Source organism: Sus scrofa, chromosome 7 (assembly GCF_000003025.6).
Source record: "Sus scrofa isolate TJ Tabasco breed Duroc chromosome 7, Sscrofa11.1, whole genome shotgun sequence".
NCBI lineage: Eukaryota > Metazoa > Chordata > Mammalia > Artiodactyla > Suidae > Sus > Sus scrofa.
In genome coordinates this window covers 57,362,688-57,390,104 of record NC_010449.5, presented here as the reverse complement: position 1 = coordinate 57,390,104, position 27,417 = coordinate 57,362,688, and the positions used below count along the sequence as shown (strand labels likewise).

Below are 27,417 nucleotides of genomic sequence, written 5' to 3'. Positions count from 1 at the left end.
CCATTCAAAAAAAAAATTGCCAATTTCTTTGTCTTTTAGTGGACCTTCATAATACAGGTTATCGAGTCCAAATTCTGGTCCTAACTGCCTTTCCTCCCCTCCTTTAAGGGCAAGTGTTTGATGTTATTAATAGAATGAACAGACAAGCCATAGATGGGGAGAAAATATTCGCAAAATACATCCGATAAAGAATTTATCCAAAATATATTTAAAAAGTCTTAAAACTCAGCAGTAATAAAATAACTCAATTTGAAAATGGGCAAAAATTTTGAAGATATTAAAGAAGATATACAATGGCAAATATGCATGTAAAAAGACGTTCAGCATCATGTCATTAGAGAATTGCAAATTAAAGCAATAGTGAAATTCCATTACATACTTATTAGAATGGCTAAAATCCAAAACATTGACAGTATCAGATTATGGTGAGGATGTGGAGTAATAGGAAATTTCATTCATTGCTGGTGGAAATGCAAAGTGATGCAGCCACTTTGGAAGACAGGTTTGACAGTTTTTTACAAAACTAAATGTGACTATCCAAGCAAGCATGCTTCCTAGGTATTGACCCAACTAATTTGAAAACTTAGAGCCACCAAACCTGTATACAGACATTTATAGCAGTTTTATTCATAATCTCCCCAAACTCTGAGCAGGCAAGATGTCCTTCAGTAGGTGAATGGATAAACATCCATATAATGGAATATTATTTGGTGATAAAAAGAAAAAAGATAATTAGACCATGAAAAGACATCGATGAATCTTAAATGCACATTGCCCAGTTATAGAAGCTGACTGAAAATGCCACATCCTGTGTGAGTGCAGTTATATGACATTCTGGGACAAAGCAAAAGAATAAAGTCAGAAAAAGATCAGTAGTTTGCAGGAATCTGGAGGAACAGGGAGTTGGGGGAAGGTGAAGCACAGGGGCTTTTTTAGGCAGTGAAACTATTTGATACTGTAATGGTAGGAATAAAAGATGTTAAACATTTGCCAACACATACAGAATTTTACAACAGACAGACTGGACCTTAACATATACAAATTTTTAAAACCTCAGGGATCCTAAGATGAAATATAAAATGGGACAAAAGAATCTAACTATATACAAATAAATAAAACAGGAGTTCCCGTTGTGGCACAGTGGTTAACGAATCCGACTAGGAACCATGAGGTTGCGGGTTTGGTCCCTGGCCTTGCTCAGTGGGTTAAGGATCCGGCGTTGCTGTGAGCTGTGGTGTAGATTGCAGACGCAGCTCGAATCCCGCATTGCTGTGGCTCTGGTGTAGGACAGTGGCTACAGCTCCGATTCAACCCCTAGCCTGGGAACCTCCATATGCCGTGGTAGCGGCCCAAGAAATAGCAAAAAGACAAAAAAAAAAAAAAAAAAAAACCAAATAAATAAAACAGTCTTACTCAAAGAGGATGGTGGAATAAGGTGCTGACCTGCGTAACTTTGCAAATGAGTAGAATCTATAAGACTGAAAGGCAAAAGGAACTATATATATGTGTGTGTGTGTGTATATATATATATATATATATATATATATATGTATGTATGTATGTACTGTATTCTAGTTGATAAAGTTGTATTGATGGGGGCAGGATATAGGTTAAAAATTCTGAAACTAATAAACATGTATTGGTGGAAGCCAGGTTTTTCACTGATGTAGTAGGAATTATAGGTAAGAAAGGAGAAGAGGTTAGATTGATCATGTGGTAATAGATTAGAGCAGGGGTGGTGAATAATAATATGAATTCATATTTAGCTTAATATATATACAAATTATTACATATAGAAATGTTTAAACAGGCATACCTTGTTTTATTGCTTTTCACATATACTGGCTTTTTTTTTTTTTAACAAATTAAAGGTTTATGGCAACCTTGCATGGAGCAAGTCTGTGGGTACAATTTTTCTACCAGCATTTATTTGCTCATTTCGTGTCTCTGATACATATTGGTCATTCTCAAGTATTTGAAATCTTCCACCAGCAAAAAAGTTTATGACTCGCTGAAGGCTCAGACAGATGGTGGTTAACATTTTTTAGCAATAAAGTGTTTTTTAATTAAGGTATGTACATTTAAAAAATTTTTTTTAATTTTTAATTTTTATTTTTTGGTTGCATCTGCAGCATGTAGAAGTTTCCAGGCCAGGGATTGAACCCAAGCCACTGCAGTGACAACACTGGATCCTTAACCCACTGAGCCACTAGATAACTCCTGTTTGTGTGTGTGTGTGTGTTTGTGTGTGTGTGTGTGTGTGTGTATTATATATAGTGCTGTTTCACACTTTGTAGACTACAGTATAGTGTGAACATAACTTTTATATGCATTGGAAAACAAAAAAATCATGACTCACTTTATTGTGATATTTACTTTACTGCATTGGTCTGGAACTGAACCTCCAATATCTCTGAGATATGCCTGTACACACACACATACATACATAGATTTAGATCTACATCTTTATATAAACAGTTTAATCACTCTGTCAGCTGAGATGGTCTAGAAGCAATAAAACCCCAGTAACAATGACCACGTCTAGTGCTTAGATTTTGGTTTCTAATACCATTCTCCAATAAGAGAAGTCAGGGCTTCTTGGAAAAGTGGCTGCTTCTTGCAGTGGGGCAGGAAATATATAGAATGAGTCTGGAACATCTATAGTGGCAAACATTTTTTTTTAAAGAACATAATAATAGGAGTACATCAAAAAGACAAAAGACCTACTAAAAGATCTTGCAATGACCAAAGCTATAACAGTTTGAGCAACAAAATTTTTAAAAAATAATATTAGGTTAAAACCCAAAGTGTAAAGTAGATATCCATGAATCCATACTGATATAGACAAATGATTGATGTTGACCTTGGAGGAAAATAGGCCAATATCCCATGTAGAAGAATTCCAATTAATTTGTTTAGATACCCTACCCTCAGCCAAGTGGGGCATAACTCCCTACTCCCTAAATTGAGCTACTTATAGTGACTTTTCTTCAGCATATGGTATGGAAAGGATAACACTACAGTGGCACAACCTGACAAACTACCTAGGTGAGCACGGTCAACATGAGCAATGGTAAGTCATGTTGATAGTATGTACCCTTGGTGTGGTCTGATATAAGTGGCACATTACCTGTGTGGTTTCCCCTCCTTAAACACATTATCCCAGTCGAATCATGAGAAATCAAATCACAATTCTATAGAATATTTTACAAGTGATCCTCAAAACTATAAAGATCATTATAGTAGGTTGAATGGTGATAACCCTCAAAAGGTACATCCATGTCCTAATCTCCAGAACCTGTGAATGTGACTTTATTTGGAAAAAGAGTCTTTGCAGATGTACTTAAGGTAAGAATCTCGAGATGATATTATCTCAGATTTTCTGGATGGATTATAAATCAAATGATGTGTCCTTATAAAACATGAAAGAAAAGGCACAGATACAGAGAAGACAGAGGCAGAAATTGAAATTGATTTAGCCACAAACCAAGGGATGCCTTTAAGCCACCAGAAGGTAAAAGAGGCATGGAATGATTTTTCCTGAGGGCCTTCAGAGAGGGTGGTCCTGCTGAGACCTTGATTTCAGGCTTATGGCCTATAAAACTGTAAGAGAATAAATTTCTCTCTTTTTTTTAAGACATCAGGTTTGTGTAATTTGTTACAGAAGTCACAGGAAACTAATACAGTCAACAAAGACAAGAAAAATTTAAGAAGCTGTCACAACCAAGAGTAACCTAAAGAGACGTAGCTACTAAATGTCATATGATGTCCTGGATGGGATCCTGACACAGAAAATGGACATTGGAGGAAAACTGAGGATATCTGAATAAAGTATGGACTTTAGTTAATAGTTATTACTATTAACTAAATATTAATTAATCAATATATTTATAGTGGTTCATTAATTGACAGGTTTATCATACTAATATAGGATTTTAGTAAGGGAAACTGGGTGGGGGACACATGGGAACTCTGTCCTGTCTTCACAATTTTGTCTACATATCTAAAACTGTTCTAAAATAAAAAATTTAGAAGAAGAAGGAGTTCCCACCATGGCACAGTGGAACAAATCTGACTAGGAACCATGAGGTTACGGGTTTGATCCCTGGCCTTGCTCAGTGGGTAAGGATCCAGTGTTGCCGTGAGCTATGGTGTAGGTCACAGACGTGGCTTGGATTTGGCGTTGCTATGGCTCTGGCATAGGCCAGCAGCAACAGCTCTGGTTAGACCCCTAGCCTGGGAACCTCCATATGCCACAGGTGTGGTCCTGAAAAGACAAAAGACAAAAAAAAAAAAAAAAAAGAGCAAGAGGTACCTTCCTGGGGATAAAGTATAAAATGAACACAGAATATTTTACACTCAGAGCAAGAGTTTCCTTACTTTTGCAATTATATCCTAAGGGAAGTTTACCTATTAATAGGACTCTATTTCTTTTTTCTTTCTTTTTTTTTCCTGTCTTTTTGCCATTTTCTTGGGCCGCTCTCGTGGCATATGGAGGTTCCCAGGCTAGGGGTCGAATCGGAGCTGTAGCCACCAGCCTACGCCAGAGCCGCAGCAACGCGGGATCCAAGCCGCGTCTGCAACCTATACCACAGCTCACGGCAACGCCAGATCGCCAACCCACTGAGCAAGGCCAGGGATTGAACCCGCAACCTCATGGTTTCTAGTCGGGTTCGTCAACCACTGCACCACGACGGGAACTCCATGGACTCTATTTCTTAAACAGAATATGCAGTCAACCTTGCCATTCAAGCAAATGAGGCCGCTGGGGAAACAGACCTAACCACCACAAAGGGAACCAGTGCAAGTCACCCATTTTAAACAAAGTAGCTCCTTGGCTTTCTTACTGCTATCCTTCTTTCCTTCCTGAACAATATGTATGGAAGTGATGAGGCAGGGTCTGGGAAGATAGGTTTTTGTGCTAGGGCTGCTTGGAGAAATGGCTGATTCTAGGGCTAGGGCAAAGAAAGAACAGAACAAGATATGCAGAAAGAAAGGAATTGCTCAAAGAATGAGAGATTATATATAAAGGATCTGAAGTCACCTTAATGAGGTACTTACTGGCCAAGTTTTGAACAGATTGAGCATCAAAATGATACTCATTATCAAATTATAGCATATTGAATAAAATAGGAATTCCCGAGTCTGTAATGGTAATAAATTAATGGAGAGAAGAAAAGGAATAATGAAATTAGCAATATCACAGTTTGGGAACTGGTATAGTATAATCGGTTTGTTCAATACTTCTACGAAAAATGCATAATCTAAATCTAATTGTGAAGAAACAGAGAATTCCAAAATGAGACACTGTCTACAAGATACCTGGCCTGTAACCTTCAAATTTTTAAAGTTCATGAAGGTCAAGGAAAAACTTAAGAACTCTTCCAAATTTAGACAATACCGAAACATGAAAATTAAATGCAACTAGTGATACTAGATCTGATCCTTTTTCTACAAAAGATACTAATAGGATGATTGGTGAAACTTCAGTAGGGAATATAGATTATAGGATAGTAACTTTTTTTGTTAATTTGTTGATTTGGATGCTCGTATCATGGTTATTTGGGAGAATATCTTTGGAGGAATTACAAACCTAAGTTTTCAGGAATGATGGGACATAACATCAGCAATTTACTCTGAAATGATTCAGAAAAAAAAAAGGTTTTTGCTACTATTCTTGAACTTTTATGACATTATTTTTAAAGTTAACTTTAAAAACTTTTGATGAAGGCCCATGTGAGTTAAGAGGACGAGAGGAGGAATTTATTCAGAATAGCTGTGAGCAACTAAAGACTTCCAGACCTTGAGGAAACTTGAAGATATTAAAGGATGCACTAAAATGATGAAGTATCAATTCTAGAAGAGCTCATGGAAAGAATTTTTTGTAAGAAAATAAATTTAGAAATAGCTTTGGAAACTCTGTATTGAAGACATTTTGACAGGTAACGCTTTTCATTGGCCTGCTTCATTACCAAGGGTGAGAGTGGAAGTTTAGTCTCTGCTGGGTCCTGTTGGCACAGGGATTAGGGAAGGAAGGGAATCAAATTGCCAGCTAGCAGCACTTTGCACTGTCTTGTTCTGCCCAGGTGCTACCCAGAAGGGTAGAAGTTTAGCTTCTAGTGGGCTCTGCTAACACCAGGGAAGCGGAACAGGTTTTTGGAGATATGGAAAGAACATTGACTGAGAAGAAGCTACCAGTGATGAAGAATGGAATTTTGAGGTAGAATTTATAGAATAACTCCAGCTATACCATTCTGCTGTTCTCAACCATGATCCTTGACATCTTAAGATGTGTGGTCTCCTAATTATGTAGTTTGAATTAAGCATTTTAGAAAGGATACTTTTTTTAAAAAAAAATTAGAATGTAGTTGATTTACAGTTTTGTGTCAATTTCTGCTGTACAGCATAGTAACCCATTATGTTCTACCCCAATAGAAAGGATAATTTTTAAAGGACCATTTTATCCTTTATATTCCACCTAGCAAATCAGAGTCTAGGTAAGAAATATGATAAGGGACAATTATTGGGTCTCCTCAAAGTTCGAGTTAAAGGTACAAAATAAAAGTAACTATAGGACTTTTTGCATTAATTAGAAAAATGATCAGAGGATAAATTTTTTATGACTTGACCTGAAATACTGTGATTTTTATCCCCCCCAAAATGGTGAAAAATGTCTGTTTTCTTTTATGTTGCTAGTTTAATATGTACTCCTTAGTAAATTAACAATATATTTTTGCTCCATTTTTGTCTTGTTTAAAATTGAAGATCGCTAGAATCTCTGAAACCAGTACAGTTGTTAAACTGCTTTAAAAATTTTTTTTTCCTTTGGCCACACCCAAAGCATGCAGAAGTTCCCCTACCAGGGATTTGACCAGAGCTGCATCAGTGACAAAACTGGATCATTAACCCTCTGAGCCACTAGGGAACACCTAAACTACCTTAAAGTGGTTGAGTTTTCCTAAAAACTTTAAGTTGAAAACCCAAAGCATAATTAAAATAACTACCTTCTTAGAAACCATGTGATTAACAGTAACTTAACAATTTTTAAGGTACAGTGCTTATGTGCTTTCAGTGATCGAAGTACCTGGACTGCAGTAGGTGCAATAAATATTTGCTGAGAAATGAATGTTGAGTAATCCAAAAAGATTGGGAAAAGATTGGCATTAATTTCTCGAGAAAGAAGGTAAATGTCTTACCCTTATTATTCAGGTCTTGTTTTCTACTCAGTAGAGAATTTGGAATGTGATATAAATGGAAGGCACTCATGTTAATCTTGAATTGAAATCACATAGAGGGAAGGAAACCTAATCATTAAACAGCAAGATCAATTTCATTTCCTTTGCCACAATTTTTTAAATGTAGCATACAGCGTAGCTGTAGTGATCACTGCCCATTTTAAAAAGGGCTTTTAAAATCTATTACCATTTGAAAACCTCTGCTACTAAATCTACTGTGCTGCCAGTGGCTGGTGGCAAACTAGAGAGTGATTGACATGGTATATTGCTTTGTTTACTTTCTTAGTTCATAGGAGAAGTCTTTTCTAGCTCATAGATTGTTTATATTTTATATACCCATGGCTGCCAGAAAAATGGAAAAGTCTACCTATTTATATCAGAATTCCTCTTTTGCAACCAATTTTCTTTTTCCTCAAGCTATGCTTGCTTCCCAGCCCTACCCAAAGCCAGTATTATGAAAAGATTGATATATCTGAGCTTGTAAGATCTGAAATTGCTCTGCATTCGGCCCTTCTGGGTGCACAGATATCTTGGTTATAGGAAATGACAGTCATGTCATGTACTAATTTCCTGTAGAAGCTGAAATATAGCAAAATAGGACAGTGTGAAATGTGAAGAAGAGTATGGCAGAGAAGGCTTTCTGTTTTCCAAGGGAGAGACTCCTTTATCTTAAGACAGTCATTCAAGTACCCAAAGGAGAAGAGGCAGCAAGTACTCTTCTGTTAAATTTTCTTCTAGGATTTGTCATGATTTTCAGCTAGATAACCTGCTTTAAATATTCTGCAGTTGTCCTAGTTTATGATTAGGATATTGGTAAGCAAAATTTTGTTCAGAATTCCAGAAGAAACCTATAATCTGTCAAAATTTGTTTTTAGTTGCAGGCATAGATGAAAAAGAGGGTAACTTAAAAAATGTATTGGAGTATGGTTGACTTACAAAGTTGTGTTAGTTTCAGGCATACCACAAAAATGAATCACTTAAACATATACACATATCCATTTCTTTTCAGATTCTTTTCTCATATAGGTTATTACACAGATTAGATTTCCTTGTTATGTAGTATATTGTTGTTATCTATTGTGTATAGAGTAGTATATATATGTTAGTTTCAGCCTCCTCATTTATATCCCAGGGTTTCCCCTTTGGTAATTGTAAGTTTTGTTTTGAAATCTTTGAGTCTGTTTCTGTTTTGTGAATAAGTGCATTTGTAGCATTTTTATTAGATTCCACATATTTATTAGTGATCTCATGTGATATTTGTCTTTTTTTGTTTGACTTAGTATGATAATCTCTAGGTCCATCCCTATTGTGTGCTGCAGATGGCATTATTTCATTCTTTTTATGGCTGAGTAATATTCCATTGCATAGGTGTACCATATCTTCTTTTTCCATTCCTCTCTTAGTGGACATTTAGGTTGCTTCCATGTCTTGGCTATTGTAAATAATGCTGCAGTGAACATTGGGGTACATGTATCTTTTCGAAGTATGGTTTTCCATGAATATATGCCCCAGAGTGGGATTGCTGGATTTTTTTTTTTGGTCTTTTTGTCTTTTTTTTTTAGGGCTGCACCCACAGCATATGGAGGTTCCCAGGCTAGGGGCTGAATCCAAGCTGTAGCTGCCAGCCTACACCACAGCCACAGCAATGCAAGATCCCAGCCACGTCTGTGACCTACACCACAGCTCACGGCACCACCAGATCCTTAACCCACTGAGTGAGGCCAGGGATCAAACCCATGTCCTCATAGATGCTAGTCAGGTTTGCTAACCACTGAGCTGCTACGGGAACTCCCTATTTTTGGTTTTTTGAAGGACTCTCCATACTGTTCTCCATATGGTTGCACCAGTTTACATTCCCACCAACAGTATAGGAGAGTTCCCTTTTCTCCATACCCAAGAGAGGGTAACTTTTGATCAGTAATATTTCTTTCTTTTTTTTTTTTTTTTTTTTTTTTTTTTTTTTGTCTTTTTGCCACTTCTTGGACTGCTCCCGCGGCATATGGAGTTTTCCAGGCTAGGGGTCTAAGTGGAGCTGTAGCCACTGGCCTACACCAGAGCGACAGCAACGTAGGATCCAAGCCACGTCTGCAACCTACCCCACAGCTCACGGCAACGCTGGATCCTTAACCCACTGAGCAAGGCCAGGGACCGAACCCGCAACCTCGTGGTTCCTGGTCAGATTCATTAACCACTGCACCACGACGGGAACTCTGATCATTAATATTTCTTAGTAAATCAGCAACTATAGGGTTTTAAAAATATGTCTGAGCTAATGAGCTGTTTTTTTCCCTTAATAATCTAAATTCAATCCATTTGTTTTCCTTAGAGGTACTGTCTGAAACTTAGCACAAACAGAAAAATAAGGGCCAGGAATAACTGAAATTTTTAGTATGCCCCTTTTTGTTAATGCTGTTGGTTATAATGATATCCACCAATATTTATTTATCCATTACAGTTTACAAAGCACATATTTTTAGAACCCAATAACTTTTGTAAAGCAGTATCACTGGAAATTTTGAGATCAAAACCTAGTACATTTCTTCTTTTTTTCATCCTATCCTTTTATTTCAGGTGTGTACAGATTTTAGAGTTGTTGAGACATCTTATTGCCCTAAGAGAATCCTTTGTGAGAAATATTTTCACCTACTTGAGCAGGACTATTGACAGAGTAAATTCCTCCAAAGAGGATGAGCTGTTATGTCACCTGAAGTGACATGTGCTTTAGTGACACTGCAGTCACAGGTGTTAGTAACACATTATTTGCTTTAATGGCTAATGGAAGTTAATAAGAACACATTCTTTAGTTGCAGTTTAGAATGAGTTTGAAATTAGAATTTTTACTTTTCTTATTTGAAATAGTGAAAATGTTTAAGTAGCTTCTGTGAAAAAAAAAATGTAGCTTCTGTGAAATTTATGCTTTTTCCTGTGAATGGTGGTTGTACTTCTCCATACATTCATCAAGTCAGCTGTTCCAAGGAGCATTCAGATTCTATGTGTATCCTGATACTTGTTTTTTGCGGGTACAAGTCATATTAAACTTTTCTAAATTCCATTTGATATCGTAACAGAGAATGACAGTGGAACATGGTCTGGACCTTTCAAATCTGCATTTTTTACATCTGATTACTTACGATTAAGTCCAGTTTTGGCCTTTTTAGACTAGGCTGGAATTCTGATCTTTGACGACAGAATATGACAGTGATTGATCTCCTAGGGCATTTTCTCTACTGTAGTACCTGGTGCTTTGGGCCAAAGTTCACAGTGTGTGTGTGTGTGTGTGTGTGTGTGTATTTGTGTCTGTTCCTTTGTCCCTTCCTCTCTCTTTGCTTTCTGGCCTTCCTTCCTTCCTTTCTTCTTTGTAATATTTTCCCCTTCCTAATGACATTTATATTTTCCTCATTCCCCAGTGGTCCATTTAGTCCTTCCTCTCCCACCTCCTCACCCTCCCTGTAGTTTTTTTTTCCATTTTAAAAATTGAGCTAAAATACATTTAGCATAACATTTACCATCTTAACCATTCTAGGTATACAGTTATTATTAAATACATTCATAATGTTGTTGAACTATCACCACCACTCATCTGTATAACTCTTTACATCATATAAAACTGAAACTCTATACCCAGTAAACAGTAACTCCCCATTCACCTTCCCCAGCCCTGCCCGTGGCAGCCATCATTCTGCTTTCCAGCTCTATGATTTTGACTACTTTTACTGCCTTATGTTAACTAGAATCATATAGTGTTTATCTTTTTGTGACTGGCTTACTTTATTTCACATAATATCTTAAAGGTTCATCTATATTGTAACATGTTGCAGAATTTCCTTCCTTCTTAAGACTGAATGATATTCTATTGTATGTATATACCTCGTTTTGTTTATGCATTCACTTGTCAGTGGACGCTTAGGTTGCTTTCTCACTCATTTTGTCTTTTGAGAGTAGTATTGCTATGAACATGGGTATATAAATACCTCTTCAAGACTTTGTTTTCAATTCTTTTGGGTATATTCCCAGAAGTGGAGTTGCTGGATAATACTCTGTTTTAATTTTTGAGGAACCACCATACTGTTTTTCACAGCAACTCTTACCATTTTAAGTTACCACCAACAATGCCCAAGGGTTCCATTTTCTCCATGTCCACATCTGAATGGATGTGAGATGGTATCGTGTGGTTTTGATTCATTTTATTATTATTATTTTTTGTCTTTTTTTAGGGTTGCACTTGCAGCATATGGAGGTTACCAGGCTAGGGGTGAGATCAGAGCTGTAGCTGCCAGCTTGTGCCACAGCCATAGCAAAGTGGGATCTGAGCTGAGTCTGTACCGTACACCACAGCTCATAGCATTGTCGGATCCTTAACCCACTGAGCGAGGCCAGGGATCGAACTTACGTCCTCATGGATGCTAGTCAGATTCACTTCTGTTGAGCCACAATGGGAACTCCGGTTTTGATTAATTTTAATTTCCTGAGTAAATAATGATGTTTTCTTTTTGCATGCTTACTACCTATTTATATATCTTCTTTGGAGAAATGTCTGTTCAAGTCCTTAGCCCATTTTAGAACCAGGCTGGTCGATTTTTTTGTCGTTGAGTTTTAAAAGTTCTTTATATATTCTGATTATTAGTCCTTTATCAGGTATATGTTATACAAATATGCAAATGTTTCTCTCACTCTGTGGGTTGTGATTTTACTCTGTGGAGAATGTCTTTTTGTTTTGTTTTGTTTCTTAGGGCCACACCCGCGGCATTTGGAAGTTCCCTGGCTAGGGGTCAAATTGGAGCTACCGCTGCTGGCTTACGCCACAGCGACAGCAACATGGGATCCAAGCTGCATCTGTGATCTACATCACAGCTTATGGCAATGCCAGATCCCCAACCCTGAGCAAGGCCAAGGATTGAACTCTCAATGTCACAGATACTAGTTGGATTTGTTTCTGCCATGCCACAATGAGAACTCCTGAGAATTTTTTTTTTTTTTTTTTTTTTTTTTTGGTCTTTTGTCTTTTTTTAGGGCCGCACCTCTGACATACGGAGGTTTCCAGGCCAGAGGTCAAATCAGAGCTATAGCTGCTGGCCGACACCACAGCCACAGCAATTTAGGATCCGAGCTGCATCTGCAACCTACACCAACGCTGGATCCTTAACCCCTTGAGCAAGGCCAGGGATCAAGCTCATGGTTACTAGTAAGGTTCATTGACCACTGAGCCACGATGGGAACTCCAACAATGGCTTTTCATGCACAGAACTTTTAAATTTTTAGAAAGTCCAATTTGTTTACTTTTTCTTTTTGTTGCCTGTGCCTTTGGTGTTATATCAAGAAATCACTGCAGAATCCTATGTTCTGAAGCATATGCCTTATGTTTTCTTCCATAACTTTTATAGTTTTAGGTTGTATTTATATCTTTGGTCCATTTTGAGTTAATTTTTGAATATGGTGTTAGGTAAGCTTCCAATGTCATTCTTTTGCATGTAGATATCCAGTTTTCCCAGCACCATTTGTTGAAAAGTATTGGCCCATTGAATAGTCTTGACACCCTTGTCAAAAATCATTTGACCATATATACAAACGTTCTGGGCTCTTCATTGTATTCCATTAGTTTTTCTGTCTTTTTTATGCTCATGCCATACTAGTATTGTTATAAATTTTGAAATCCAGAAGTATAAGTTCTCTAGCTTTTTTCTTTTTCAAAATTGTTTTAGTTCTTCTGGATCCCTTGAGATCTCATATGAATTTTGTGATTTTTTTCTATTTTGACAAAAATGTCATTGAAATATTGATAAGGATTGCATTGAATTTGTAGATTTCTTTGGGTAAAATGGACATCTTAACACAACTAACTTTTTAATCCATTAAGATGGAATGTGTTGGAGTTCCCATCGTGGCACAGTGGTTAACAAATCCGACTAGGAACCATGAGGTTGTGGGTTCAATCCCTGGCCTTGCTCAGTGGGTTAAGAATCCGGCGTTGCCGTGAGCTGTGGTGTAGGTCGTAGACGCAGCTCGGATCCCGTGTTGCTGTGGCTCTGGCGTAGGCCGGTGGCTACAGCTCTGATTAAACCCCTAGCCTGGGTACCTCCATATGCCATGGGAAGCAGCCCGAGAAAAAGGCAAAAAGACCAAAAAAAAAAAAAAAAAAAAAGAATGTGTTTACATTTGTTTCGATGCTCCTTAATTTCATTCAATAATGTTTTGTGTTTCCTTATACATGTGTTTCATCTCTTTGGTTAATTCCTAAGTATTTTATTCCTTTTGATGCTATCATAAATTTTTTTTTTTTTTTTTTTTTTTTTGTCTTTTGTCTTTTGTGTTGTTGTTGTTGCTATTTCTTGGGCCGCTCCCGCAGCATATGGAGGTTCCCAGGCTAGGGGTTGAATCGGAGCTGTAGCCACCGGCCTACGCCAGAGCCACAGCAACGCGGGATCCGAGGTGCGTCTGCAACCTACACCACAGCTCACGGCAACGCCGGATCGTTAACCCACTGAGCAAGGGCAGGGACCGAACCCGCAACCTCATGGTTCCTAGTCGGATTCGTTAACCACTGCGCCACGACGGGAACTCCCTGAATTTTCCAGTTTTACTTTTGTTGTTGGTTTCTCACTTCATCCTTTGTGGTCAAAAAGATATTTTGTATGATATTTATCTTTCTAAATCTGTTGAGACTTAAAATATGTCTGTCCTAGAAAATGTCCCATTTGTGCTTGAGAAGAATGTGTGTTCTTTTGTTGGGTAGAGTGTTCTGTATTTATTAGATCTGGTTGGTTTACTGTGTTAAATCCTCTATTTCCTCACTTATCTTCTGTCTGGTTGGTCTGCACACTATTGTGCATGGGATATTGACGTTTCCAACCATTATTATAGTATTGTCTATTTCTCCCTTCAATTTTGTGGGTTTTTTTTTTTCCCCATCTGCAGCATGTAGAAGTTTCTGGGCTAGGGATCAGACCTACACCACAGCTGTAAGCTGCAGCAACACAAGAGCCCTAAGCTGCAGCAACACCAGAGCCCTAACTTGCTGCGCCACATAGAAACTTCCATTTTTGTCAGTTTTTGCTTTATATATTTTGATGGTCTTTAATAGGTGTGTAAACATTTATAATTTCAATAGGTGTGTAAACATTTATAATTGTTATATCTTGCTATATTGAGCCTTTTTTAGTATTTAATATCCTATTTTTAATAAGAGAAAATAATGAATGTTTTAAAGAACAATGAATCTTTAAATTAATATGCTTCTTCCTCCATCTGCAAAGTTAAATATTTTAAATAGCTCCTCACTATAAACATTATCACTTACAATTTTTATTTTTACAAACATTGGCAAAAAACTTACTGCTTATATTAGGTATTCCCAAATTCTTATTGGAGAAATATTCACTGTTGAAGTTTTAGCTGATAAAGCTATGTGTATACAGATAAAACTGGAAGAGAAACATCCTCTTTTTTTCTGTTTAAAAACAATAATCTATGTAGTTGAAACAGGTAGATACAACTATAAAACAAGCTTATTCCTACCATTCTAACATTTTGATTTCTTATTGAAATAGATGTTCATCCTGCAGACATAACTGTACGTTAAGTCTGATCCAGTGTTGAAATTTTTCAGTTCTGTTTATGACCTATTGATACTTTACGCAGTGCTTTGCTGAAGTTTACTGGCCTACAGTCTTCATGCAGTTTTTTATATTAAAATGATTCGCTTTTCAGTATTAATTTCATGGTAACCTACACAGCAAATAGTTTCTGCTTAAATGAATCAGGAAATGGTAAGCCTTTAATAATAAGATTAAGGTATTTGAATGTTTGAGAAGTGAGAGTTAATTAAATAGACTTGATAGAAGATGATGTTTTTCTTCAAAGAAGCTATTGTCTCCAAATCCAATAAAGGTAAAAATGCACCAGTTATTACTATAGTATTCTGTGGAGACTCTATTGATTTACAACTGTCATATTTCTCTTCTTTAGTATTGGTACTGATTTTTTTAATATATACACAATGCTTATTTTAATATACCATTCTTATATGTGAGGAAATATAGGTTATTAAAAACTTATAAAACAGGCCGTTGAGGGTATCATTTATCAGAAATAGTTCTGACCACCAGTGTTGCCTGTGCCTATGAGCTATAAGGTCATCCTGATGGATCCTCTTTTTAAGCTCAATCAGAGTTATTAAGACCAGAGGAAAATTAACATTCAGTGCTTCTGCTGGTTTACTTCTCACTTGACTTAACTTAGAAGTGCTTTAGGAACTTGGCCCATTTTCGTACTGTTCATTTTTTGGTAGTAATTATTAATTGATGGATTGGGATTTGATGTCAACTGTTCTGTGTTAACCAGTTTATTTTGGTTTCGTACCCTGCTTTGAAAATTGTGTATTATATAGTTATATTGAGATACCAATTTTATAAGGAATTCTTTCTTTAATGAGGTATAAATGTAAGGTACAGTTAGTTTACTTCCCTATATTTATGAAAGAACTAAGGCCAAGTCCAGGATCTCATCTAACCATGGAGTAGGGTCTGGCATCTACACTAGATATTGATAGTGTTTAATTTTTTATTCATATAATTGGTGCACCAGGTGGTATATAACTCTTTGCATTCTACATAAGAACTATAAGTTTCCTCTTAAGACTTAACAGAGCCATTAATGTTATAGTACATGTGTTCCTAGTGTTTCATATATTTTAGTGTGCATTCATATTATTTATATTTACTTTAAACTCAGAACAACCCCAGGAAATAAACATTATCTTTTAGGTAAACTGAGGTTCCTCAAGATTGATTTGCTTGCACAAAAATTCAGGTCTCTTGATTCCTTGTTAATCCTCTCTTTGGTACTTTACCGAGAATACAGTAATTGTATGTCAAACTACTGTAACACTAATAATTCCCTATTTGCATAGCATTGGTCATTTTTAGAGCACTATTTATTATTTAATAGAAAAAGAAAATTAGGAAAGCAGAGTTCTTGTATTAGGATACTTGATACTGGTTCATTAGATATAAAGAACCTCTGTGTAGAAGGTACTAGATTGATTTCCAAAGTACCAAAATTGCCTCTGCCCTCAAGGAGATCAGGCCAATAAGATGCTGTTGAGTGACCCAACAGCCATAGACAATGCAATATAAGTTAAGTTTGCTGAGGGCCCTGAAAAAAGGCTTTGTTTTTCCTATTAAAGAAGTAAAGGTCTGACTGGCCCTGTTCTTTTCCTTCCCTTGAATGCAGAGGTAATGCCTACACCTATAGCAAAACAGCTTTGAAGTGACAAATCAACACACTTAATGGAGAAAAAAGATAGAAAGAACTTTGATCTTTGATGATCTTCTTGAGTCTCTGTACTAGTCCCTAACTTCCTATCTTTGGACTTCTTATGAGGAGGGAAAAATTAATGTCCCATTTGTTTAAGTCACACATAAGTCAGATTGTCAGTTACTTGTAGGCACATTTTCTTTCTCTCTCCCCCTGCCTTCTCTCATTTTTTTACCTTTCATTTGATGGACATGTAACATACATACTGAAGTACACAGTGGTACAATGAATCCCCATCACCACCCAGCTGTACAGTAGTAATCAGTATTTGGTGAATCTTGTACATTTTCACACTTTCTCTCTTAGTAATTAGAACTTAGTGGAATTTTGTAATAGAAGTATATGAAAATACCATGGAAGTACGGGCAAGACAGTGACTAAGTTGGCCTGAGGTGAAGGTAGAGGTTTATCAGCAAAGACCTCATCAACAGAAGCTTTAAGTACAAGCTGAAAATGGAAGAAGATTGTTAATGAAATTTTCTAACATGTATAAAGGGTCTTTAAAAAGTGTGATATAAGAATGGGAAATTATATCTAGTATATAGAGTTTATCAGAGAAGAATGTCAGTAGTGAGTCTAAAAAGGTTTGGTGCCAAGTCATAAAAGAACATATATACTTTACCAAGAAATCTCAAGCTTAACTTATTGGTACCAGGAAGTGAAGAGTATAATTAATTAGATTTAGAAAAATAACACTGACAGTAATATCACCTGTGGCTCTGGAGTAGATGGTAGGGAGGAAAGATGGTAAACTGTGCCAATGGTCCAAATAGAAAGGTATTTAGTGATAACTGTAGTGGGTTTGGGTAGGGGGAGATAACTTTAAGAGGTATTTCAGAGGAATAATCAACATGATTTGCTCCCTGGTATTATGTGGAGAAGGGAGTCAGAGTCATAATGACTTGAGTAGATGAGATAGTGCTATTATTAGAGAAGTAATCTAACAGAAGACAGGTTTAGGACAGGTACAGAAGATGACCTTGGTCTTGTAAGTCTGAAGTGCTGATAGGACATTCAGATAGAGGTGTCTGGTGTGCCAAAAGGAAAGATAGAACAGCATCTCAGAAGAGTCTCCAGTTAGTCCCATAACTTGTCTTTCCTCACAGATATGTCATGTCACATGTCATTTATATATGTGTGTGTGTGTGTATGAATACATACACATGTTTGATTCTCATTATTCGTGGACTCCATATTTGCAAATTCACCTACCTGCTAAAATTTATTTTAACTCCCAAATCAGTGATAGTGGTGCTTTCACAATCATTTGCAGACATGGAAAATAAGTGAGATATCTGATGTGCACATTCTCAGTTGAGGTTGAACAAGGTGCCACCTTGCCTTCTTGTTTCAACTCTCATTCTTTTTTTTTTTTTCTCTTTTAGGGCCGCACCCACAGTATGTGGAGGTTCCCAGGCTAGGGGTCAATTCAGAGCTACAGCTGCTGGCCTACACCAGAGCCACAGCAATGTAGGATCTGAGCTGTGTCTGTAACCTACGCCACAGCTCACTGCAACGCCAGATCCTTAACCCACTGAGTCAGGCCAGGGATCAAACCCTCAACCTTATGGTTCCTAGTCAGATTCGTTTCCGCACCATGACAGGAACTCCTCAACTCTCATTCTATATAGAAGTTTTTTGCAGTTTCTGTAGTGCTGTTTTTCACATTTTTGTGCTTTTGGAGGAATAATTTCATTGTTTAACATGGCCTTCAGGTGTTGTGCTATGTAGTGATCCTGAGAACAAGAAGGTTGTGATGAATCTGTTGGAGAAAAGTACATATGTTAGGTAAGCTTTCGTTTAGTCATGAATTGTGCTCTTGGCTGTGAATTCAATTTTAATGATCAACAGTATACATTAAGTAGGTCTTTAAACAGAAGTACACATTAGAATAACTTATGTATTAATAGGTTGATAAATATAAGCAGAGACTTGTAGGACCCTAACTCTGTATTTCCCATTTCCTGGAAGGAATGGTGGCACAGTATTTGCCAACTCAGTGTTCATGGAAACTTTATAGAACATAACTACCATAGGTAGCAAGAATCAACTGTGTGTATAAAAGCTGCCACCCCTGTATGAATAATCCTTATATTTGTACAGTGCAGGCAATAGTCCCAATTTATGCTTGAGATTATGGTCCCAAGTATATATCTCTCTTTTCTTGTTGAAAAAGTAAATCCATATCAGACAAAAACACTTTGCTCTTGCAGATGGATGACTCCATACTCTCTAACTTTTCATAAAATGGAATGTTGAGGACATACAGGTGATGTTGACTGACAGCATCTAAATGATCATCTGCAGCACACTTGAGCAGAACATGTTTGTCAGCATCATATTGGTAGGCTGCTAGTTTCCTTTGTAACTTGATGTTACTCTCTTTAGCAAGCTTGTAACATTTTCAGTCTCTATTCTCTTTAGAGCAATTTACAGTGGTGTTCATGTGTGAGGGAATTTCATAATCTAAAACTAGTGTTTGCGCATTTATATCTGTCAATTTGCTTGAATACAATAGCTCAAAAGGATTTTTTAACCTTTCGTTCATGAATGTTCATATCAGTAGGGGTGTTTTAAAATGACAGGTATTATGTGAGAGTGAAAATCACCCATATCTTCTGACATAACATCCGTGTTATGTTGAAAATTAATGTTCAGCTTTGCAGCTCTCTTTTTACTGCCTACAAACCTAAAAGCAGGGAATTGGCATTTACAGAGTCAAGGACAACTCTCATTCTGCACCTCTATGCAAATGATTTTTGAGCTCCAAAGTGCTTCTGTGCTTGTTAACATATATCTATTTCCTATTCACCTTTCCTCTTGATATAGAGGATGTACCTTGGCAGTTATTATCTTATACAGCTATATTGTCAAGTATATTAAATAACAATGATACAGATTCCATTTTGAGATGTTTCTATTTGGGATGGCTAGTTTACTTTTTCTACGTACTCTTCTAACTTGACCCTCTTCTGACTATTGGGTGGTTAAGGTGAATCCTCTCTGTCTTTACTGCAAGCAAGAGATTTTGTGTGCTCAGAGAGGATAGCATTTTTTCCTCTTCTTATTCTTTGGTAGATAACCTGAATCTTCACTCTTCATAAGGGAATGGCTTGTAGGTCTATTCTTCTGTACTATGACTAGTGTATTTAAGTTTGAGGATTGATATTCTTTCATTTTGCATTCAGAAAGCAAAATATTTATAGTTGAATTCATCTGTGAATTGGTCTTAAGCTTACTATATTTTCATTTTCCCCCGCTGATATGGAACAACTGAATGTTCTAATGTTAAAGATTATTTAATGAGATTAACTAGCCTTTGCCCTGAGAGAGTCTGTTTTAGCTTATTCCAATTTCAGTAAACTATTGTGCCATGTAGAGATATGTTATAATGTCAGGATTTTATGAAAAGTTCTTCAGTACATGCTAATTAAGTGGGATGAGAGTACCTTTTCTAACGTATAAAAATGCACTCTGTCAACTAAAAGATGAAAATATCTTTCTAAACTAAAATCTCTCAAGTTCAAGTGTGAGGTAGTATCTGTAAATGGCAACTGTGTCATATAGTTTCTGAGAAAACTGAAAATCTTTAGTGATTTATTGGTTGTGCTCTATAAATCTTTTTATATGGATGGCTACGTTCGTGAGGTTATATTTGCTGTTTACTGTCCCTCCAGTATTATTTTACACATTTCTCCTCTAAATGTGATCATTTACAACTGTTTTTCTCACTCAAATACTTTAATTTCCTTTCTTCAACAATCTGTGAACAATTACTTCTCATAGCCCCAGATCAAGACATTTTCTCCAAAGAAACGCTAAAATCCGTCTAGTTTCCCTTCTCACTGGCTTTGTATGTATAAGTTTTTTGCCACTTTGTCGTTAGTTCTCTAGTTTCAGTTCAGTTTAACAAAGCTTGTTGTGATGATGTGTGAGCTTGGTGGGGTAGGGAAGTATACTCTGGAGGAGGTGACCCTGGCCCTAAATCTTAAAGAACCAGTAGGAATTTCCTCTTTGTGCAAAGTGTGTAAGTTGATATTAGCAAAGAGAAAAGCATGAAGCTTGACAAATAGTTCAGGATGGCTGTAGGGTGATGAAATGGGAGATAGGAAATGAAGCTGAAGAGATAGCATTGAAGACTTTATATGTGATACTTGGGCATTTATTTTTTGGATGAAGTTGGACTTTCTTCTGGGGGTAATAGAAGGATTACCATTGAAGGATTCTATGATTGAAGGATTTGACATACACAGGGCATGGAAAGATTTTCAATTTATTTATTTATTTTTCTATCTTCCTCCCTGGTTATGTGGAGATCTTTCTTACATGTTTAGGTGTCTGATGTCTTCTGCCAGCGTTCAGTAGGTATTTTGTGAGAACTATTGCACATATAGACCTATTTTTTAATGTATTTGTGGAGAGAGGTGAGTTCCCCATCCTTCTATTCATCCATCTTAATTGGAGCCCTCCTGAGATTTTCATTTTAGACTGATCAATTCTATGGCAGTATGGTAAATGATTTTGAGGTAAGGCAATAGAAAAGGTGGGTAGACCTGTTAAATTACTGATCTGGTCATCCAGATAATGACCAGGATTTTGGATACTATTAATAGGAGTGAAGTTTTGGAAATAGATGTGCAAAGTGTTTAAAAATCAATCAGACATTTAAGGCGACTGGTGAAATGGGATTACTGTCAGACTTTTGAATGTCTTAAGTGCTGTTGAGAAGGAAGGGATGTTAGGGAAAGTTTTATATATATTGTACCTATGGTACTTTCAGGGGGAAACATACAGGACGTAAAAGTGTGAGACTCAGGTGAAAAGTTGGGATTAGAGGTGTTCATGTGAGGGTCCTCTCAGTCCATGTGGGTAGAGTGTGAAGTGGACAGAAAGCTGAGCTCTAAGAGGAAAGGAAAAAGAGGAACCCAAGACTGAAACTGAGAAGGAAAAAGCTCTGTCTTTGCTTAATTTCCCTTGAAAGGAGGACAACTTAATCCTTTTTGTATCCTCAGTAACAGCTTGAATAGTATAGTAAATAGATACTCAGTAAATGGTAGCTACTTATTTTGTTTGGCTAGAAAGCATCTCAGTTACTTTAGATTTTATTTCATATTTTACCCAATTCCATGACTTTACAGGAATTTTGTTTTTGTCTTTTTAGAGCCACAGGTGTGGCATATGGAGGTTTCCAGGCCAGGGGTCGCATCGGAGCTGCAGATGGCAGCCTACACCACAGCCACAGCAATGCCAGATCCGAGCCATGTCTGTCACCTACACCACAGCTCATGGCAACACCAGATCCTTAACCCACTGAGTGGGGCAGGGGATCAAACCTGTGTCCTCATGCATACCAGTTGGGTTCATTACTGCTGAGCCACAACAGGAACCCTGGAAATGTTTTTTTAATTCATACCATTTCATGAGCATCTACTGTGTACTTGACACTATGTTAAATACTTGGTACATGTTATCTGATTTTATCCTTAAAATAATCCTCCAGTGATAGGTTTTATTTTTCCATTTTGTTTTGAAGAACCCGAGGATGAGAAAGATTAAGTGACCTGATTGACTTTTTCACATGCCTACATAATTCCAAATTTCATTTTCTTAACTACCATTGATGAGCTATTATGTATTTAGACCAAAAGACTGCTTGTAGGTATCCTATTTTGGTTGTATTGTGATAATTACTCTGACCCCAAAACACTGATTTATACTAAATTCTGCATTGTCAATCTTGTGTGGATTGGAGTGGTAGTTGGACACCTCTTGTCCTGAGTGCAGTAGGTTTTACTTAATTCTTTTTGTCTTTCTGGGGGCCTATTTCCTCATTTTTCTGTTAGCAGTTTTGCGGATGACTGCTAAATTGCTTAAGGTTTGAAAATCCTGTGTCCATTATTTCGAAAAACTCAAAAACAGCGATTGCTTGGAGTTTTAGAGATCCACAGGATACATGACTGTTTCATGACTCAACTAAAATTATATGTGAAGTATGATGCATATATGTGCATTTTTCTGAGTTTGCAGTTCAGAGCTTGATCTCTTTCTCATAGTTTTGTATACTTTACCATTCACCCATCACTCAAAAGATTAAGAATTATAGCTCCAGAAGTATTTTTGCATATTGTGATGAACTACAGTGTTTTGTGTAATCCCATCCTGAGTAGTTATCTTTAACAAAGTATTGTTATTGATTGAAAGTAACTTTTTGAGATAAAGTTATTTTTTGGCTATTTAAACCTGTAATATTTTCTAAACTAAAATACCTCTTGGTTATTTTATCACTTAAAAACAAGTCCATTAAATTGAACGGGTTTGGTTTATGGTAAGTACTGCCTTATGGGAAATTAAAGAATGCTCAGTTTTGAAGTGTGATTCAAATGACCTTCACTAATACATATTCCCCACTTTGCATCTTCCCCTAGGAAAAGAATATTTGAGGTCCATTTCTAAGGAAAGAAAAGGAAGAAATGACAGAATGCCTAGAGTTGAAACCAGTTAAACTGGGTTTGTACTTTTTCTTTTCTTCGTGTAACATGTTTATTCTAATCTAATCTATTGCAGCATCGGATCTTATCATTTTGAACTTTGTGTTAGTATGGAAGAGACAGAGATATGCCTCTAAGTATTTGTGATGTCTGTGAATATGAACAAGAGAATGATGAAAAGCTAGGTAACAGTCTCATTTTCAGTTAAGAAGCTTGAGAGGTTTGGTAAACTTGTCAAGGTCAAAAGCTCTTAGATAGTCAAACTGGGATTCAAATGCAGGTGTGTTGACTCAAATCCCCATTTGTTTTTCATTATGTCACACTGCTCCTCATTTTATTTAGGTTTAGTTGTTGCACAGGTGCTTATAACTGAAGTTGAGGACCAGGGCCCTGTGTATTTAATTTAAGGAATCTTTCCAATAAAGTAAAAGGCGAGGAAACGTTCTGTATTCCCCTAAAGTTTAGGAGATTAGAGAAGGAAACTAATATTTGTTGAGCACTTCGTATGTGCCAGATACTGTTATAGGATCTTTGTGTGTGTGTGTGTGTGTGTGTGTGTGTGTGTGTCTTTTCTAGGGCCGTACCCGCGGCATATGGAGGTTCCCAGGCTAGGGGTCTAATCGGAGCTGTAGCTGCCAGCCTTCACCAGAGCCACAGCAGCTCGGGATCCAAGCCGCGTCTGCAACCTACACCACAGCTCACAGCCACGCCAGATCTTTAACCCACTGAGCAAGGCCAGGGATCAAACCCGCAACCTTGTGGTTCCTAGTCAGATTCGTTAACCACTGAGCCACGATGGGAACTCCTGTTATAGGATCTTAATGTGAGTTCAGTCGTTTAATTCACATTAGCCAGGTAACATGCTTGGTATTATCCCTGTTCTGAAGAAAGATGAAGAGACCAAAGCTCAGAGAAATAAATTGTCCCAAATTACATAGTAAGAAACAAAAGCAGAATTACAACCTTTTATTGTGAAAGGTTAGGTAGGGTTTACATGATTACCTACTGACTTAAAATTGAATATCACACAAACCAAGTGAAGACCTGGACAGTCTGATCTAACTCCTTTTCATTGTTCCTTTTGCTGTTAGTGTCATTGGTAAACATTTTTAATTGGACAGTTAAGTTCAGTTATCACCAAAGTAATATTCATATTTTCGTAATAAGCTTTTCATTGTTATCAGTTTGTAAACGTAATTGTTTAAGATGTGGTAAAAAGAGAGTTTAAATTCACAAAGTGGTGAACAGCATCCCATGAGAGAAGGGTGTTGAGGAGGGAGTCCAGTCTGAGTCCTTCCTACTCCCAACTTTCCTACTCACTTATGTGATCTTCCAGACTCTTACCCTGCTTTTGGACTCATTTTGTGAGATGAGAAGGTTAATTTCATTGTTCCCTAAGTCTCTTACAACTATGAAATTATCCCAGCAGTAAGTAGATTTTTTAATGTGCTTTGTATGTAAATATTAAATAATTTTTAGAGATGGGAAGTCTTTAGAAATCATCTAACTTCCATATAATGGATGAAGAAACTGAGACACTTTAAACATACAAGGCTCTTTCACATACGTTAATCTCATACAAGCTTCACCACAATCTGTGGATTAAATATCATCATCATCATTGTACAGAAGAGCAGTTGAATTGGTCTAGGGTTATAGCTGAACCTACTGACTCTCAATCTAAAGTTTACCGTGTTTTCCGACTTTAGTGGGATTAGTTACATCCTTGTGATGAAGTCCTACTGTGGGAGAAAGTGAGAATTCAGCAACTTATAAAACAAATCCAAGCAGAGAAAACAAACATTTCCCAGTGTAGAAGTGGTAATGCCTATAGCAGTATACATGGCAGAAACAAAGAGGGAAGGAGATGGCAAAAACTAGGGTCTGCAGGTTGATTCAATCTTTGTTTTCATTTACTCCTGGATTAGGAGTAAGTATAATTGCCTTTTAGTATTCTTGTATTTATCAATAGCATACCATTTGAATTGCTTTATCCTTTTTTTTTTTTTTTTTTTTTTTCTCTCTTTACTGCTGACCTAAGGCATATGAAAGTTCCTAGGCTAGGGATCAAATCGGAGCTGCTGCTGAGGCCACGCCACATCCATGGCAACATTGGATCTCGAGCTACATCTGCAACCTATGCCACAGCTTACAGCAATGCTAGATCCTTAACCCACTGAGCAAGGCCAGGGATAGAATCCACATTCTCACAGAGACAACATCAGTTCCTTAACCTGCTGAGCCACAGTGGGAACTTCTGAACTGCTTTATCCTTAACAAAGTAATTCATAGAGAAACCATACTTCATAGTAAAGTACTTGTCAATTGTAGATGAGCTAAGGAGAACTTAAGACAGTTAATGCAAAAGGATATAAGACAAATGAACAAATATGCATGAGAAGCTAAATTTTACACAAAATTATTTAATTATGTCATTGCCTTTTGTGATGTGAGTTTTTCCCCCCAGTCCCACTCTAGTTGTGGAAACATTAACTGTCCCCATGCCAGTGATCTTGCTGTGCAGAACAACAAATTGCTTTACCTTGGTAGCTTTGTGTAAATTATATGCATTTTTTAATTGGAAAGAAAATTATCTTAGAACTAGTATATGAATGTTAGCAGTTATTCTTTTATAGTTTTGGTCCCCCAATTGTCCTTCCTTTAAAAGGAGCTGATTTTCTAGATTACATGGTGTGATGGTACTTCCTCTGTGGATAAGAAAATTCATTTGTTAACAAAATTTCTATTTTGTATCTATATTAAAGTTTTTAAAATTATAAACTATGTTCTATATAACTAGGATCTCCCATATATTTCTAATCAAATAAAATGGTAAAGAATGAAGTAGGTTTACAACAAAATTTGAAAGCAATAGTATAAGATTCAAATTAAGTTAGAGAAGAAAAATGTTCTTTCTGAACTCTTTTTTTTCCATAGAAGTCCTTAATTTTGTTTTCTTTTTCTTTTTGGGGCCGCACCCACAGCATATGGAAGTTCCCAGACTAGGGGTTGAATAGGAACTGCAGCTGTCGGCCTACACCACAGCCACGGCAAAGCCAGATCCAAGCCACTTCTGACCTGCTGCAGCTTGTGACAACACTGAATCATTAACCCACTGAGCAGGGCCAGAGTCAGCCTGCATCCTCATGGATACTAGTCACATTTCAAAACTGCTGAGCTACAACAGGAACTCCAAGGGTCTTTAGTTTTAAAGATTCTCTTGCCCTGCTAGTTAATGTTCTTCCCACATGCCCTTCCCTTCAGAGTCCCATCTTGCAGCCCAATCCCGTTCTACCTCCATCAGATCCATGGTATTCAGGGAAATGATGTTTCAAACACTTGACATAAACAGTTTTACTGAATTGTACCTATTAAAATATGAGTATCTTGCTTACCCAGACTACAGTGGAGCTTTAGGACTACAATTAGCTTCTCATTGGCCATCTCCGATTTAGTGGTTTTAATAAAGTTATGATATATAGTTGAGGGTTAAAATTTTTAAGAGGGATTCAGCTTTTTTTCATGTGATTTATGAGCTGCCCTTGTTTGACTTTAGGGTTCAAGAGCCAGGCTTCCAAGCTTGTGCCTCATTCATTTTAAACATTCTCTCAGTACATGTGTAGTTCAGAATACATTGGTTTTATACATTAATCCTTTTAATTTTTAAAACTATTTCCATAAAGAAATTTGTGAAACGCTTTTTTTTTTTCAGTCTTGTTTATAGATTTCGTAGCACTAAATAAGGTGTTGAGCCAGGAAGTTGATTCAGTATTCATTTAGATTTGCTTTTTTCTATGGAATTCATTTTCTGAACCAGGATGAAATAAGTTCTTTAATAGATGTATGGAAATTTGAAGAATACTGAGATCTGTTTCAATGTCATCTTCTGTAAATCTGAGGATGTCAGTGAGGGACATCCAGCGATGTTGGGTGTGTGTGTGTGTGTGTGTGTGTGTGTGTGTGTGTGTGTGTGTTTGCTTGCATGTGTGATCTCAGCACCAAGGAAATGCAATAAATTTAGATCTGCAGTTTCTTAAAGTTAACATGGTGGTGTCATTATAAGGAAATATTGATTAGTTTTCCTTTTCTAAATGTATTGCTACTTACTAGTTGTTTGTAGCTTAGGAGTTGATTTTACATCTTAGTATGTATTTTAAAGAATTAAATGAATTGATTCATATTTTAAAAAAAGAAATGTAGGTGATAAAGGAGAGTTACAGCATCTTTTGGCTTACATTTATATTTTCAGTTCATCCTTAGTTGCCTGGTTATTTGGATTTATTATAAATTGAATATTTGTTGGCATACATATGTGCCACTTTTACTTTTCTTATCTCTCAAAGTGAGAAAGATTGGATGATTTTTATAAATATTCAAAAATT

General features: G+C 36.8%; 1 protein-coding gene across 6 annotated transcripts in view; it reads left to right on the top strand.

Moving 5' to 3' along the window:
- PEAK1 (pseudopodium enriched atypical kinase 1) overlaps positions 1-27,417 on the top strand; it is a 284,302-nt gene that overhangs the window by 113,703 nt on the left and 143,182 nt on the right. For 4 of the 6 annotated variants that reach the window (XM_021097994.1, XM_021097992.1, XM_021097993.1 and 1 more), the window contains one exon: positions 22,973-23,054. The gene's annotated coding sequence lies outside the window, so the exon portion shown is untranslated. Of the gene's footprint in view, positions 1-2,306; positions 3,832-7,072; positions 7,184-22,972; positions 23,055-27,417 lie in introns of those variants that run through there. The other 2 variants (XM_005656279.3, XM_021097995.1) reach the window with 2 other exon arrangements.